General features: G+C 33.7%; 1 protein-coding gene across 1 annotated transcript in view; it reads right to left on the bottom strand.

Moving 5' to 3' along the window:
- The window catches only part of LOC108685891 (translation factor GUF1 homolog, mitochondrial), a 37,534-nt gene extending 22,655 nt beyond the window's left edge, over positions 1 to 14,879 (bottom strand). The window contains exon 1 of the mRNA XM_018190906.1: positions 14,830 to 14,879. The gene's annotated coding sequence lies outside the window, so the exon portion shown is untranslated. The remainder of the gene's footprint in view (positions 1 to 14,829) is intronic.
- Between the last annotated feature and the right edge of the window lie 695 nt (positions 14,880 to 15,574).

Raw genomic sequence — 15,574 nt, 5'->3', positions numbered from 1 at the left:
ATATATATATATAATATAGTAATTCAGAATAAATTATTTAAACATTAAAAATCTAACTTTAACTATTATCAGTATATCATATTTTTATTTCTTATTGTTGAGTTTTTAAATGTACAGTCCAGTACTTAATTCCTTTCGATCATCAAATTTGATACCGAAGATTCCAAAATAGTCATAACACTGAATTATTAAGGATTATAATAAAAATATGAAAAAGTTCCAAATGTTTAGTTCAATTCACATTTTATTACTTTATATTTTACATTTTATTGTTATACACAGTGCGACAAATAATTTTTAATAATTTTTTTACTGGGCCTATAAAACGCTATAGAAACAAAATATTCTTATACTTATTGTTTTATTTATTCAAAATAATCTCCTCTTGCTTCAATACACTTATTACAGCGATTCAAAAGTGATTCAAATACATGATCCCATTTTGTATTGCCTCTAGTGCCTGTGTTGAAGCTGTGGATGATTAGAATGTCTTCGAAAAAGCATCCTTTCAATTTTAATTTCCATTTTAGGAATAAAGAGAAGTTGCACGGAGCCAAATCAGGTGAATACGGATGATACATAGATATGATTTCGGGCCAAAAATTGACGAACAATGAGTGAATTATGAGATGGCACGTTATGCAATAGGGATCAATTTTCTGGATCTCGATTTAGGACAGATATGACGGATTCTAGCTATCAAAACTTCAAAATAATAGTTGCGAGTAAGTTTGATTAGATGGAACGTATGGATAATTTATGGATAATTCCTTTGTTATCGAAGAATGTAATGAGCGAATGTAATGAGCGACTCTCTATCATCCAAAAATCATTTATGCCATAGGAAAACATTTGATCGATACTTAAACAAGCCATACACTTGCTGCATCAATGTTTCTGATGCACTTTTACTAAGTTTTGCATTGAATTTAATGTTTGTTCCATAATAAAATTTCAACATTGAAAATTTGTTTAGGAAGACTGTCATAATTTTGTCATCTGTTATCCGATTTGCATGAACTTGAGTGCGTTTGAAAGAAGTAAATGTAGCTTTCTAATGTTCAACAAATGGTGCCACTAATTGATGAGATATGGCACCAGTCTTAAAATTATTTGTCACACTGTGTATTTCATATGTTATAATACATTACAAATTAAAGAAATAATAATTCCAAACTATCCATCAACATAATATATAAAGAATATATTCTAGAAAAATCTCTTATATTTAACATATTTTTAATATCAAGTTAAAATGATCCTAAAATGTAACAATGAAGAAGATTATATTTGAGACAGTTATAGTCTCTATTATATTATTTATATTTTTTTGTGTATATAATTTTCTTATATGTCGATCTTAAAACACGATTCTAGATTGAAGCTGAAGTCAAGTTAATATTACTGCTAATAAAGTATCTTTATATTAGAAGTGTGATTTAGTGAGTTTTGGAAGAGATGACAGTGCTGTCGAAGACATTCCAATCACAGCCATTATTTCTTAATGCTTTAATATTACTCCAGGATATTTATTCATTTACTAGCAATAGACGCAGTAAACATCGTGTTTATACCATTTTAAAAACAGAGCTTCCTAAAGAGAGAATTTTCGATATGCATTGCTTTTGTTTTTTAATTAAGAAAGAAACGGTGGCTGAAGGTCATAGAATTTTAATAAAAATTTATGATGATGTTGCTCCATTAAGACATGTAAATATTGATTCGATTCAAATATAGTGATTTTAATGTTAACTACAAAGACTGGAAAATTGCAGATTTGCAATCATTATTGGACGAAAATCCAGCACAATCCTTCAGAACTTGCCAGAGAATTAAGTGTTGATTGTACAACAATTATTAAATGTTTATGTGAAATGTTGTTTAATAAATAAATAAATTTTAGAAAAAAAACCCTCAAAACTAAATCACTTCTAATAAAACACTGTAAATAATTATTGTCAAAAATATTATCTCAATCGAGATTGACACTTGAATCTCCTGAATTTCAAGATACCCACATTTTTTTACTTATTTATGTTCAATACATCTTTATACTGTTTTATTGTAAGCACCGTTTTTCAATTTTGACTTTTAAAGGCTTTTCAGGAGAAATAATATTTCAAATTTCAATTTAATTTGATATGTTTCAATGCTTTTGTTTCCTTTGAATATAAATGTTCGTACCAATGTTGCTATCATGACTTTCAAACATATCACCATATTTCATACTTGAAATTTATTATAGTTATATAAATTAATTATAATATTTATAATTAGAATCCGCGGATTAAGTTCTGAGATCAGGTCAATCATAACTCTCCCGACTATATCTGATCACTCACCGCCGCGCAGTGACGCTGTCGCGCGTTGCGATCATAAAGCGGGGAGTACAGACTCTTGCACATAATACACTTAAGACATAAGAAATTCAATCAATCAGAGTTCTTTATTTCATGGAAAGAAACAAAAGATTTTGATTGATACATTTTCTTATGCATTACGTATTATACATTATGCAAGAATCTGCATTCTCCACTTAACAGCTTCAAGCGAATGACAGTGGGAAGAATCATAAAAAAATGCGCTACGATAATTTGAATTGGTATATTGCAAAAAGACTCATTTTTTAGACAAAAATCTATCGATTTCCAAGATTTTTTAATTTACTGGTAATGAAATGCTCTATGATGTGCTTTTTTAAAACAAATTGAAAATGACCAAAAAAGATTTTCGAAAGTGTTAAAATAATTGAATAGGATACTTTATTTACAATGTTCAATGTTGTAAATGAAGTGTCTTATTCAATATCATATCATTATTTTCAATAATCTTTTTTGGTCCTATTACTATTTTCAATTTAAGCTTTGTTTCAAAAAAGGTGCAGCATCATATCATAGAATTTCATTACAAGTATTAGGTGTACAACTTTGTTCCGCCGTTTTTTTTCCGAAATTCGAGGCTTTATTGTAAAAAACTGGTTATACATTTATGATTCAAAGTATTGTCCATCGCTGGCCACTACTTTCTCCCATCTTTCGGGTAGCGTACGAATCCCGCGTCGAAAAAACTGTCATCTTTTGAGGCTATCCACGAATCGATCCAATTTTTTACTTCTTCATAAGACCGGAAGCCAGGCCGTGTGTCATTGATCGAAACAAGTGATAGTCAGAGGGAGCAACGTCTGGAGAATACGGCGGGTGGGGTAGGACTTTCCATTTCAACGTTTCTAAGTATGTCTTGACCACTTTCGCAACATGGGGTCGAGCATTGTCATGCTGCAAAATCACTTTATCGTGTCTCTCGTTGTATTGCGGCCGTTTGTCTTTCAATGCTCGGCTCAAACGCATCAATTGCGTTCGATACCGATCGCCTGTGATTGTTTCAGTCGGTTTTAACAGTTCATAATATACTACGCCGAGCTGGTCCCACAAATACAGAGCATGACCTTGGAGCCGTGAATATTTGGTTTGGCCATCGACGTGGAAGCATGGCCGGGAACTCCCCATGATTTTCTGCGCTTGGGATTATCGTAATGAACCCATTTTTCGTCACAATGCGATGCAGAAATCCCTTCCGTCTTTGCCTTTTAAGCAACTGTTCACAAGCAAACAAACGCCGTTCAACATCTCTCGGCTTCAATTCGTACGGCACCCAATTTCCTTGCTTCTGAATCATTCCCATGGCTTTGAGGCGTTTTGAAATGGCTTGTTGAGTCACTCAATGATCGTGCCAATTCTTCTTGATTTTGACACGAGTCTTGCTCAAGTAATGCCTCCAATTCTGCATCTTCGAGAGAGAAAACCTTCTCTCTTCACCACTATGCCGGTCTTCGACGTCAAAATCATTGTTCTTGAAGCGTTGAAACCACTCACGACACGTTCTTTCATTAATAGCAGTCTCACCATAAGTATTTGAGAGCATTCGATGAGCCTCAGCCGCAGATTTCTTCATATTGAAGCAAAAAATTAAAACCTCCCGCAAATGATGAGAATTTGGCTCGTAAACTGACATTTTCAATCGAGAATAACTTTATGATGCAGACACAAATCGACTAATATTTCTATGGGGTTATGTTGACAGATGCCCAAGTTTATTGTAGGACGTCTATATCTATTTATTTCGACCACCACTTACCGCTAAAGCCATCTATCTAGGAAAACGGCGGAAGCAAAGTTGTACACCTAATAAATGCATGCTGTAAGGATTTTGTTAACATTGTTTAGATATTGATTTGATTTGTAACGCGCGCCGTTGCGCTATAGGGATTTTACTTTAGCATTCCTTATAATCTGTTCCCCGCGTTGCGCGATGATGTGACTAGCGCGCCAATCATGGTTGTGTTTCAAATTTACTACCGGTATCGAAAATGCTACAATTTATGTTACGTGCATTATAAATTTTCAGTAATCATATTCTGACAGTCAATTTTGGAACATAATCTATGCTGTGTTATGGAGTACGTTCCGATATTCACTATCAGTACTGAAAATCTATAGCACACGTAACGTATACTGTATAATTTCAGCACTGGCAGTGAATATCGGAACGCACCCATCATGAGTTGAATCTGAGCGCGAAAGAATTCGTTCATGAGTTGCCAATCTATGCGAATCTCTGTTTTCTTGCTGCGTCTACGCGATTCTCGACTCGTCTTTCCTGCCTTTTGAGATCCGATTCGTTTTCTTTCCTCTCGAAGATTTCGAGAAGTTTCATGTGAGTATTCATATCAACTCATTTATTCGTGGATATTCACCCAGTGAATTTGCTGGCTTTGCTATGCAGACCCTCCATCCTCTCTATAGACATATATACAAGGTGTCTGGAAATAATCGCCAAATATTTCATGGGCAGGTAGAGCGGACTAAACTGAATTGAAAAGTCCTTTACCATATTGTAAATTTCCCCAATAGTTAATAAGATATTAATCCTTAAAGAATACATGCGCCGAGAATAGCCGAATACATGCGCTTGCCCGGCCTATTACTGCGAAGTATATATGCCTACCGATCGCTTAGCGCGGGGGTTTTGGGAGTTGGGGGTTGGCTGGCGAGCGCCCCGCACTGCACACATTACCGCAAGCCTTCATAGCTCGGACGGCGCGCTTGCCAGGCTATCCCCGCTCCCCACGGCCCGCGCGCCAAGCGATCGATAGGCATATACACTTCGCAGTAGTATTTGGCTAGAGGACTTTTCGATTCAGTTTAGTTCGCTCTACCTGCTCATGAAATATTTGGTGATTATTTCCAGACACCCTGTATAAGATACAATAGATTCAGCATCCATATATTTTTCTATAGTATATGTTAGATTTGGCAGAACGGTGCAAGAGGCAAAATATTGAGGCACTCTATCCTTCTCTACGCATCTTAATATTTATGACTGAAAATAATGAAAAATATAAAATGAGGATAATACTCAAGAATTCTACTTTCTTCATCGATTTTGATGAAATTAAAGCAGAAAATATTTATTCTAGCCTCACTTACATATTTTCATGTCTCTATGCCATCGATGTGACAGATTTCCTAACCTAAATAATCGTTAACTTCAACGATTAATATCTCAGTTTACGAGGCATAGCGTTATTTTTTTTATTGTTACATTTATTCATTTTGTACAAAAACGCATCTTAATTTCTTAATCTTAATTAATCATCAAAATCGGTGAAGAAGGTAGAATTTTTGAGCAAGTTTACTGTCAAGATGCGTGCGCAGAGAAAGATAAGTTGCCCCAATATTTTTGTCCCTCTCGCATTTTTCTGTCAAGCCTAGCTCTATATAGCTAATGCTGGGTCTATCTTATATATTATGATCCGTCCGATCCGGGCGGCGATCCGCCATTAGCAACCAATCATCATTCAATTTTTCTCGAGAATTTCAATAGCTTTTTCGAACGGGATGTGCGATCGACTTGTTGCGCTCTTGCGACTGAAAAGTATGTGTAAAATAAGCTTCCCTATGGCGGTGAGCCATTGACGGACGAATGCCCACTCAAGGTTGTGCCTTCGGTTTCGCAAGCCTCGCAATGAACGTATTACGGAGAGAGAGACTTTTCCTCTTGCATTGTTTTTGTGCGACGTATTTTGGATGGCAGTGGCGAGAATCCAATTGGGGTTTGTCACTGTAGCGCGAATCATGACACGCATTGCGGATAATAATGTTACAGATATCAAGTCTTTTGGATTTAAAAAGATAAGTGATTTGTTTTAAAAACTTATCGGCTGTCAATCGGGCTCTCGATTGCCATTTAAAGAAAACGGTCTCGTTGCCTTCATCCCGTTTTTTGTATCATGCGTATCATATGATTAAAAATGTTTTTTTAAACATTTCCGAAGACGACATTCTCAAGGAATTTAATTCTCTCTATAAGATTTTATCCCTTAAACGTCTCAGCATCAAGAGAACGGAAAAACGGCGAGTTGATCTCTATCCCCTTGCGAATTGTCAAATTTCGCAGTTAAATTTCGCGGACAATTGCTACTGCATTCTATAATCTACTATCTGTACGTTAATTTTTCGGTTCTCCCCTATTTCCCTAGAGTACTTACATGTTTTTCGTGCTTCTGATATGATCATGTAAGTGATAACTGTAAGAGTAAGCCCAGATGTGTTTATTGCGAACACCCTAAGCATCCTAATTCTCGCTATCAAAATGCCACTTTTGTATTGTAACTGCGAAGGAGAGCATCTTTCCTTCTCTCCAAAATGCCCAGTATATTTGCGGAAACAGATCTATGTGGCTGATAATGTTTCATATTTTAAAGCAAAATGCTCTGAATTTGGCATCGTTCCCAATTCCTCTTCTTCTCTTCATGCTCATAATTTCAATGAGTTTCTTTCTCTCTTCAAACTTACTTATTCCCCTTTTCATCCTTATCAAGATCTTAATTCTTCCAAGATATTCTGGATCACATTCTGGAATTTGCTTACACTCAACCTGTTAACGGTCATTCATATGTAGATCTAGCGCAATCTGCTCCTTTATGCTCGTACTTATTCACATGATAACGACGGATCTCGTCGCACTAATTCGAATAATCCTTCTGAACACTATTCGAGAAATCTTAGAAATGACCTTTGCGATTCGCATAACTCCCTGCTCTATGCACCCAACAGTAGATTACACAATTTGATGGCCTCTTCCATTCTTCTCCCATAATCCTAATATTTCTTCACCTTTTATCCTCCCTTTTCTTCTCCCCATAACATTCCACCTCATCTCTCTACTCCCTCACTTTTCCCCTCCGATGCTCCTACTCTTTTCCATCTTGTTCAATATCTAATTCTACATCATCCTCATAATGACCTCTGACTTACAATCATCAGGTTTATCGCAACTTATCCATCTCTTTCTGATTCTTTTCCTTTAATTAGTGAACAATTCCGAATTCACTTAAGAATTCACAATTCAGTTTCGGGCTTTACAATATTCTTAACTCTCTACAGTCTTTTATCTACACTAACTCTCTTTAATATTCTTATCTATACCTCAATCCATGATTGATTTTATTCTTTATGTCTTTTATATTGAAATTGTCGGGAAGAAAGCCGAAAAAAACCGAGTCTTCGGACATTAGCTTTCTAGCTGAGACATGTATTAAAGGGAATCGTGATTTCCGCATTCGCGACTTTGATTGCATTTGAGCAGACACTGACACAGCAGACAAAAAATGTATTTGTTTTTATTTGCAACCTCTCCTCTCCCATTACTTATTCTACTTTAGACCTTTCATCTATTTTGAATCTCACTTTGGGGATTTTTGCTATTCGACTCTCTCTCTCAATAACTCTTGTTATTACCGATACTTAGAAACACGTTTATCTACGTGCTTCGCGCAACGCACTTTCTCATCTTATCTCTTTCATGGGACCAATAATCCAACTATTCTTTTGGGCAATTTCAATGGTCATCATCCCTTATGGGGAGCCTCTTGTACTATCGAATGTATCCTCTAATCTGCGAGGGCATTGAAGACAGCACTTGGTTATTCTTAATCCCTTGTCTTCTCCTATCTTCATCTCCTATCCTTTCAAAAATTCAATTATCGACTTGGCGTTGGCCTCTTCCGGCATCGCCTCTTTATGCGATACACGCGTCTCCTCGAATCTTATTGGCAGCGATCATAATTCTATTGAGGTCCTGATCAATTGCTTAGTTAAATCGACTAATGTTTTCTCTTACAATCTCACTTATTTAGTGGTCCGAGATAAACAGCATGTTAGCGATAGCGCCTCCACTATTTCTTAGTCCATTGATTTCATTAATCCTGATGATCCTCTTACCCTATACAACACTTTCTTCCCTTCGAGTTCTTCCCTTCGAAAAACTTCGAAATATTTTCGTCCTCGATTCTAAATAAGATCATTCCCGTTTTTTTTTTAATTCGATTAGCACCAATAAGGGCTCCTTAGTGGACGCCGGAATTAAGGCCCGTAGTAGGGCCCTTCAAGCAAACTCTTACGTGGAACAATTTTGTATGATATCGCTCTGAGGTTAGCTAATGCCGTATTCTTCGTAAAGCTAAGCGTAGCGGCCAGAAAAAATATTATCAGTCTCTGAACCACCTAATAGCTATTCCAGAATATGGCGCATGCTTAAAATAATGTTTCCGTAATCGTCGTCTTCTTCCAACGCTTACAAATACAATAAGTGCCTTAAGAATATAGAGGTTATCCAAGAGACTATGTCTCCCTTATTGTTCTTCTCCACCGGAGACTCTGGATACCTACTCGGGTAACCTTCTTTGGGTAGATTCTCCTTTTTCTACTAATGAATTGCACTTCACTCTGATAAATCTTCCTCCAACTCGATCTGAAATTGATTATCTGCGAAAGGCATTACCTTCTTCCGCGTTCTTGGTATATCTCTTCAGAATCCTTAATGACTTCTTTCATTGCTCAGTCTTAATGATCTCATTCCTTGATTCATCTAATTCCTAATAGCAACGTTCGCCCAATTTCTCTCACCTCATATGCCCTCAGAATTATGGAGAAAATGATTCTCAACAGATTCTATTGGCTTATCGAGTCTCCACCTTCTGACATCTTTCTGAATAATCAATTTGGATTGCAAATTTAGATCCTGCTAAGACAACCTTACATTTGTAACTAGCGTTCATTCAGGATTTCTCAGGAAACAGATAGTAGCAGTTTTCATTGACATCAAGTTCGCATTTGATAAAGTTCTGCTTCATATTCTCCTTCAAGAGCTCCATAAATGTTCCTCCCCTTATGCTTTCCTTCATCTAGAAATTTATCTCCTCCTGCACAATCCAATTTCTCAGCTAGGTTTCTCTTATTGAGCCTCGAGTCTCTTTTAAGGATCCTCAAGTTCCTTAATCCGACACTTTTTAACCTTCCGCTGGCGGACGCAAGGTTTCACGAGACTTGCGAGTAGGAATTGTTTACTTTTTTCAATTATGAAGAAAATGAATAAATGGATATTTGTTTTATAATAAATTGTGTTTTTATTTCTCCTTCTACATATTTGAAATAATTTACTACATATTATAATAACAAAACTGCTTTTCAAATGTTTTAAAATAATTTCATTCTTGAGTCACTTTTGACCTTGCGTTCCACCGCGCGAGCGAATATCACAATGTCTACTGTCGTCCGAGAGTTAATATTTACCTACGCAACATCGTGTCCACAAAGTTATTACAATTTGCCAATGATATCGTTATCTTTGCCACTGATAAACATATAGAACAGGCATTTGACTGCGTTGATCCCTTCATAATCTTGGAACATTTCTTAATTCTCATAGACTGATTTCTCAAAACATAAATGATGGTTTTTTTCTACTAAAAGGACTATCTCTCTACCTATCTGCCGCATTTCCTATGAGAATTATTATAGAATTATTATCCTATTATCCTATTATCCTATTATCACTTCCGTTAGATTCCTTGACGTTCTGCTCAATTCCAAGCTTTCCGGAAAGCTCACATGCTCTACATCATAAATGTATTCTCCAAGTCATCTCGGTGTTTCGCTGGTGCCTATCCCCATATGCTACTTACTGTTTATAAATCTTTACTGCGTGCTTTCATTTGAATATTTCTCTCATATCTTTGATTTTATTGATATAGTCGTTTCCCAGATCTCCCGATTATTCAGAATCAAGCTCTGCGCTTGTGTTTCGGATATCGTGTTTCGATCTCCCCTTAATTTACGTTGAGGCCATTGAGCCTCCACTTAGATCCAGACTTCGGCATCATACGTAGCGTTATTTTTTTTAAGATCTATTATCTACCAATTACCTGGCAGTTTCCGTGAGTTATACGATTTCTCCAGAAGTATCCATAGTTTTATATATAAGTTTTATATATAGGTAATTTTTTACGCGTTCATTTTCCGGTCGATTTTTCTTGGCATGTGATCTTACATTCTTGACTGCTCTTATACTCTTCCTGACTTCACTCTTTTTAGTATCAAGTCCTATATTTCATTCTTTTCATAATGCTACTCTGAAAACTCTTAACTATCTTTCTAAACAATGCACAGTTCCAATTTCATACAAACCTTCCATATTTTGATTGCCGATTTCATAGCATTTTATACCGATGGCTTAAAAATTGATCACAGTAGTTAAGTTGGAGCAGCAGTTTTCAAGCTGAACTTATGTACAAATTCTCTTCTTACGTCGGTTTTCTCGGCCGAATCTTTTGTCATTTATAATACGATTCTCGTTGCTCTTAATCTCTATCTGATGTTTATCACAATTGTGTTACTGACTCCAAGAGTGTCTTGGAAGCTATTTCCGCAACCATACAGATAATTACCTCATTCCTCTTATTTAGAGCACATTTGAAGGAGGCTAGGAATGCGGGCAATACTGAATGCGAATGCAATACTGGATCCTTTTCCAAGAACCCAGTCAAGGTATAATTGGCAATGCAAAAGCCGACAATTTCGTCAAGAGAACCACTCGTCAGAGTTGAACTGAATCTCAGACTACCATATTCGGATCTTTTCGTTGTTAATATTCGTTGTTAGGTATATACAATTTTGCTTCCGCCGTTTTCCTATAGATGGCTTTAGCGGTAAGTAGTGGTCGAAATAAATAGATCATAGACGTCATACAATAAACTTGGGCATCTGTCAACATAACCCCATAGAAACATTAGTCGATTTGTATCTGCATCATAAAGTTATTCTCGATTGAAAATGTCAGTTTACGAGCCAAATTCTCGTCATTTGCGGGAGGTTTTAATTTTTTGCTTCAATATGAAGAAATTTGCGGCTGAGGCTCATCGAATGCTCTCAAATACTTATTTGGTGAGGCCGCTATTAGTGAAAGAACGTGTCGTGAGTGGTTTCAACGCTTCAAGAACGGTGATTTTGACGTCCAAGGTCATGCTCTGTATTTGGTGGGACCAGCTCGGCGTAGTGTATTATGAACTGTTAAAACCGACTAAAACAATCACAGGCGATCGGTATCGAACGCAGTTGATGCGTTTGAGTCGAGCATTGAAAGACAAACAGCCGCAATACAACGAGAGACACGATAAAGTGATTTTGCAGCATGACAATACTCGACTCCATGTTGCGAAAGTGGTCAAGACATACTTGGAAACGTTGAAATGGAAGTCTTACCCCACCCGTCGTATTCTCCAGACGTTGCTCCCTCTGACTATCACTTGTTTCGATCAATGGCACACTGCCTGGCTGACCAGCACTTTCGGTCTTATGAAGAAGTAAAAAATTGGATCGATTCGTGGATAACCTCAAAAGGTAACCAGTTTTTTCGACGCGGGATTCGTACGCTACCCGAAAGATGGGAGAAAGTAGTGGCCAGCGATGGACAATACTTTGAATCATAAATGTATAATCAGTTTTTTACAATAAATCCTCGAATTTCGGAAAAAAAACGGCGGAAGCAAAGTTGTACATCTAATAAACAAAGTGTTAATGCTTTTGATCTTGAGAGCACATCCAATATTAAAGGTACCATCTACTTTGATCACATATTTTTGAAATCTACCAACTTTGGTACTTTCGTAAAAAAATTTTCACAGAAGCGATTGTTATGCTTAATCGGCTGCGCTACAATTATTATAGTCTTAATTTCAGTCTCTTTCATAAAAATTTAGTTTATGATCCCTCATGTGCGTGGGTTTCTCCAACAGGACATTCTGTCATTTATAATTGTCCTGATACTAACTCTGAAGTTTTCTATTTTCGACGGGTCATCGATCGTGTGTCGAATGAGGGGACTTCCACTCTAATTCTTCTACTTCGAACCTTTCAGAAGACATTTGTCGTTCAATTTTTAGCTTTAGTAAAGCTAATAAACTGTTTTGATTCTGAATCTCTTTCGCATCTTCTCGAGATTGTTATGCAAATGCAATGTCCTTCCCTCGTCCTACTCCTTCCCATCCTAACGGAGTAAGATGTTAAGACATTAGTATTAGTACTTCTTACAGTCATCATACATCGTGAATCGCAGAGAGACGCGAGCCATTAACTTTTATAATATGCACTGTTGTAACAAACTCTGTTAATATATCAAGATATTATTGATTAATAGTTTGTGATTTTGATCCTACAATACTTATAATTTTTAGTTTTTATAAAGACATACAGAGCATCTCATTTAAATTATTCATTTTGAGTATTACGAAAAAAGCATATTTCCAACAAAAAATATTTCGGATATAAATTGTATGGTCTATGTATGTTTATATTGTATCGTATTAGAAATTATATATATCTTTATGATCACACAGATGAAAAATTTACTATTATAGAAAACTCTATATTTAAATTCTACATAACTATAAAATATTGAAATTTGAAAAAATTTATAAAAGATGAACAATACATTTGTAATTTCTGATCAAAATTTTAAATACTCGTAATTATAAATATTTACTTTAACGGCGAAAAAAAAGCGAGCAAACCTATTTTTAAATCTTTTGTTACTCGTCGTCCAATTAAAGGGGCAGGAGGGAAAATCAATGTTTCCTTGATAATTCGGTCCAAATAATGCATATGTTGCAAATCATCGTATTTAATTGGTGCAGATTTTATAGTTTCTGTGCCATAAATTTCTAATAGTTCTTGATATACTTTTTTCTTTTATGACGTTAAATAAAGTAGTCATATTTTTATATACATGTAAAATATAAATGCATGTCAAATAATATAAATACATATTAAAAAATGTTTCAGATTTTTTATCAATTGTGATTTAAATTTGAGTTTACTCTAGTTATAATTGAAGCGTTAATAATGATATATAATGTCAATCTAAAAATTTGTATCATTTTATTAAAATTTTTAATCTAAATAAAATATTGCATGTTGTGACATGTACTTCAAAGAATTTTTAATATCTCCATATAAAGCTATCAATAATACATTAATTAATTAATTTATTATTAGCTTAGGCTTATTTTGAAAAATGTTAATATAAATCAAATCTAACAAAAAGATATGAAAACAACAAATATTAATACACTCGTTATGATTGTATTACAATCTGTTTATAGATAAAACGATTTTTTCGTTATATCTCAAAACTATATCTTATATTTTAAGAACTATTCAAGGCATCAAAAAATGTTTTATAAAAATTTTATAACAGCAATATCTCTATTTGTCTACGTTAATAATTTTTAAAAATAACTTTTTAAATAATTTTTAATTTTTGAAATGATTTCCTCCGATAGTTAATGCATTCATATTGATATAGTAGCGCTTATAAATATTTTAACAATAAATATTTTAATGTTTTTGTCGCATCTTAAATACAAAAATATTAGTGTCAAAATATTTATAAGCTATTGTATAAATGGCTTGATATTAAATGGTTCAAATAAAATCAATAAATTTCAAATACTCGATTTTAATCAGAGAAACAATTGTTAAAACGAAGAAAAAAAAATATAACGATTTAATTAATTTAATTTAACACGATTTAATTTAACACATTCTTAATTGTTACATTGTATAGTAATTTGATCAAATCAAATCCAAACAATAAATGTTTAAAAATTATTGATATATGATGTATGATATAATATAATTTATTATTTTTATTATTACAATAAATCATTTATCTTTTAAATTTAAAAATTTTTTAATTATAAATTTTTAAATTTTCAAATTTTTAAATTTTTAAATTATATTGTTTACACTTCAATTATTTTAGTAAATTTAATTATTATTTTAGTAAATTTAATTATCTTGAAATATACACATCAAGAACAGACTTTCAAAATGTATTTTATTCAAAATATCATTTTTTGAGTTACAGATAGTGTAGTTCTTTAATCTCAATCCTCCGCAACTCGCGGCCTCGTATAAAGGAATGATAGTGTCGTTGCGCTTGGCATAACGCCGAGACACTATCGTATCTTCTGATAATGAAAGACACATATTATAAGTTACTTTGAAATGTTCAAAAAACATTTTTTTCACCATCAATTTATATACTGAAAAAATCTAGACATTTGATGTGCGTTATTTCCTTTAATTAGAAACAAACAAAACACATTTGTTTAACATTATTAGAAATTGTTTAGCAATTTTTTTTAACATTTGACATCTCTTGATTGGCAAATTCTTATTTTCTAAGACGTGTAGTTTCTTTATAGATTTTTCTCGTTTTTTAAAAATTATGTATTTTGAACAAAGCGCATTTTGAAAGTCTGCTCCTCATATACGTATATATATATATATATATACACATACATACTTGTACGTCTGGAAAATTTGCTAACATAACAAAATTCATCGTAATAGAGATTGAATCACTGGCCTGCGTAATAATTTTATTTTAATATTTATTCATAATTATTGTTTGTACCGATGTACGTACCGTTAATAACATTGTTATTACGTTGTCGTGAATCTCCTGTTGCGTGACATTTTGTTTACGGCATGTATCCATCTAAACGTCGAAAAATGTTTTATCTTATACAACAAAGTATATATGAATTAAAAGATTAATTATTCTTTTAATACAAATTGTATACAAAGTTTAACTTAAACTTTAACTTTATGCCCTTTATATAAAACTTAAAAGTAAACACAAGTAGAAATTGTTTTCTAGAAGTAAAAAAAGAATATAGTATTGTAATGATTGCTGTTGATTTAATGATTTGCAATTCGAGAAAAACATCATTTCATTTTTCTTGATATTTAAGGAATAATAAAGACTTATACTTGTGTCGACCTGTATAGAAAGCATCAATATAGAAAGCATCAAAAAACTACTTCGACTATAGCTATAACAATTTTACTGTTACATTGCGTTTTCAATTTTCATAAAGGTAAGATTTTATACAAAATGTAAATAAACTTACAAGTTCGATTTTTCTCATTTTCAGTTGTATTCATGTTTTTTAATTCATCTATGCGTATCATCTGTATAAAAATAAATTACGTAATGAACATCAAATTGAATAAGAATATCAATATCAATATCAAACATATCATATTTATATAAATATATTTATCATATTTATAATACTTCATCAACAACAGAATGTAATAAATTAAAAATCTTTTTCTGTTTGCGTCCCAAAGGAGTGAGATTGAATATAATATCAAAATAATATATA

This window comes from Atta colombica, unplaced genomic scaffold (assembly GCF_001594045.1).
Source record: "Atta colombica isolate Treedump-2 unplaced genomic scaffold, Acol1.0 scaffold161, whole genome shotgun sequence".
Taxonomy (NCBI): Eukaryota; Metazoa; Arthropoda; class Insecta; order Hymenoptera; family Formicidae; genus Atta; species Atta colombica.
Note: the sequence above shows the minus strand (reverse complement) of the source record. Positions and strands in the feature narration are given on the sequence as shown.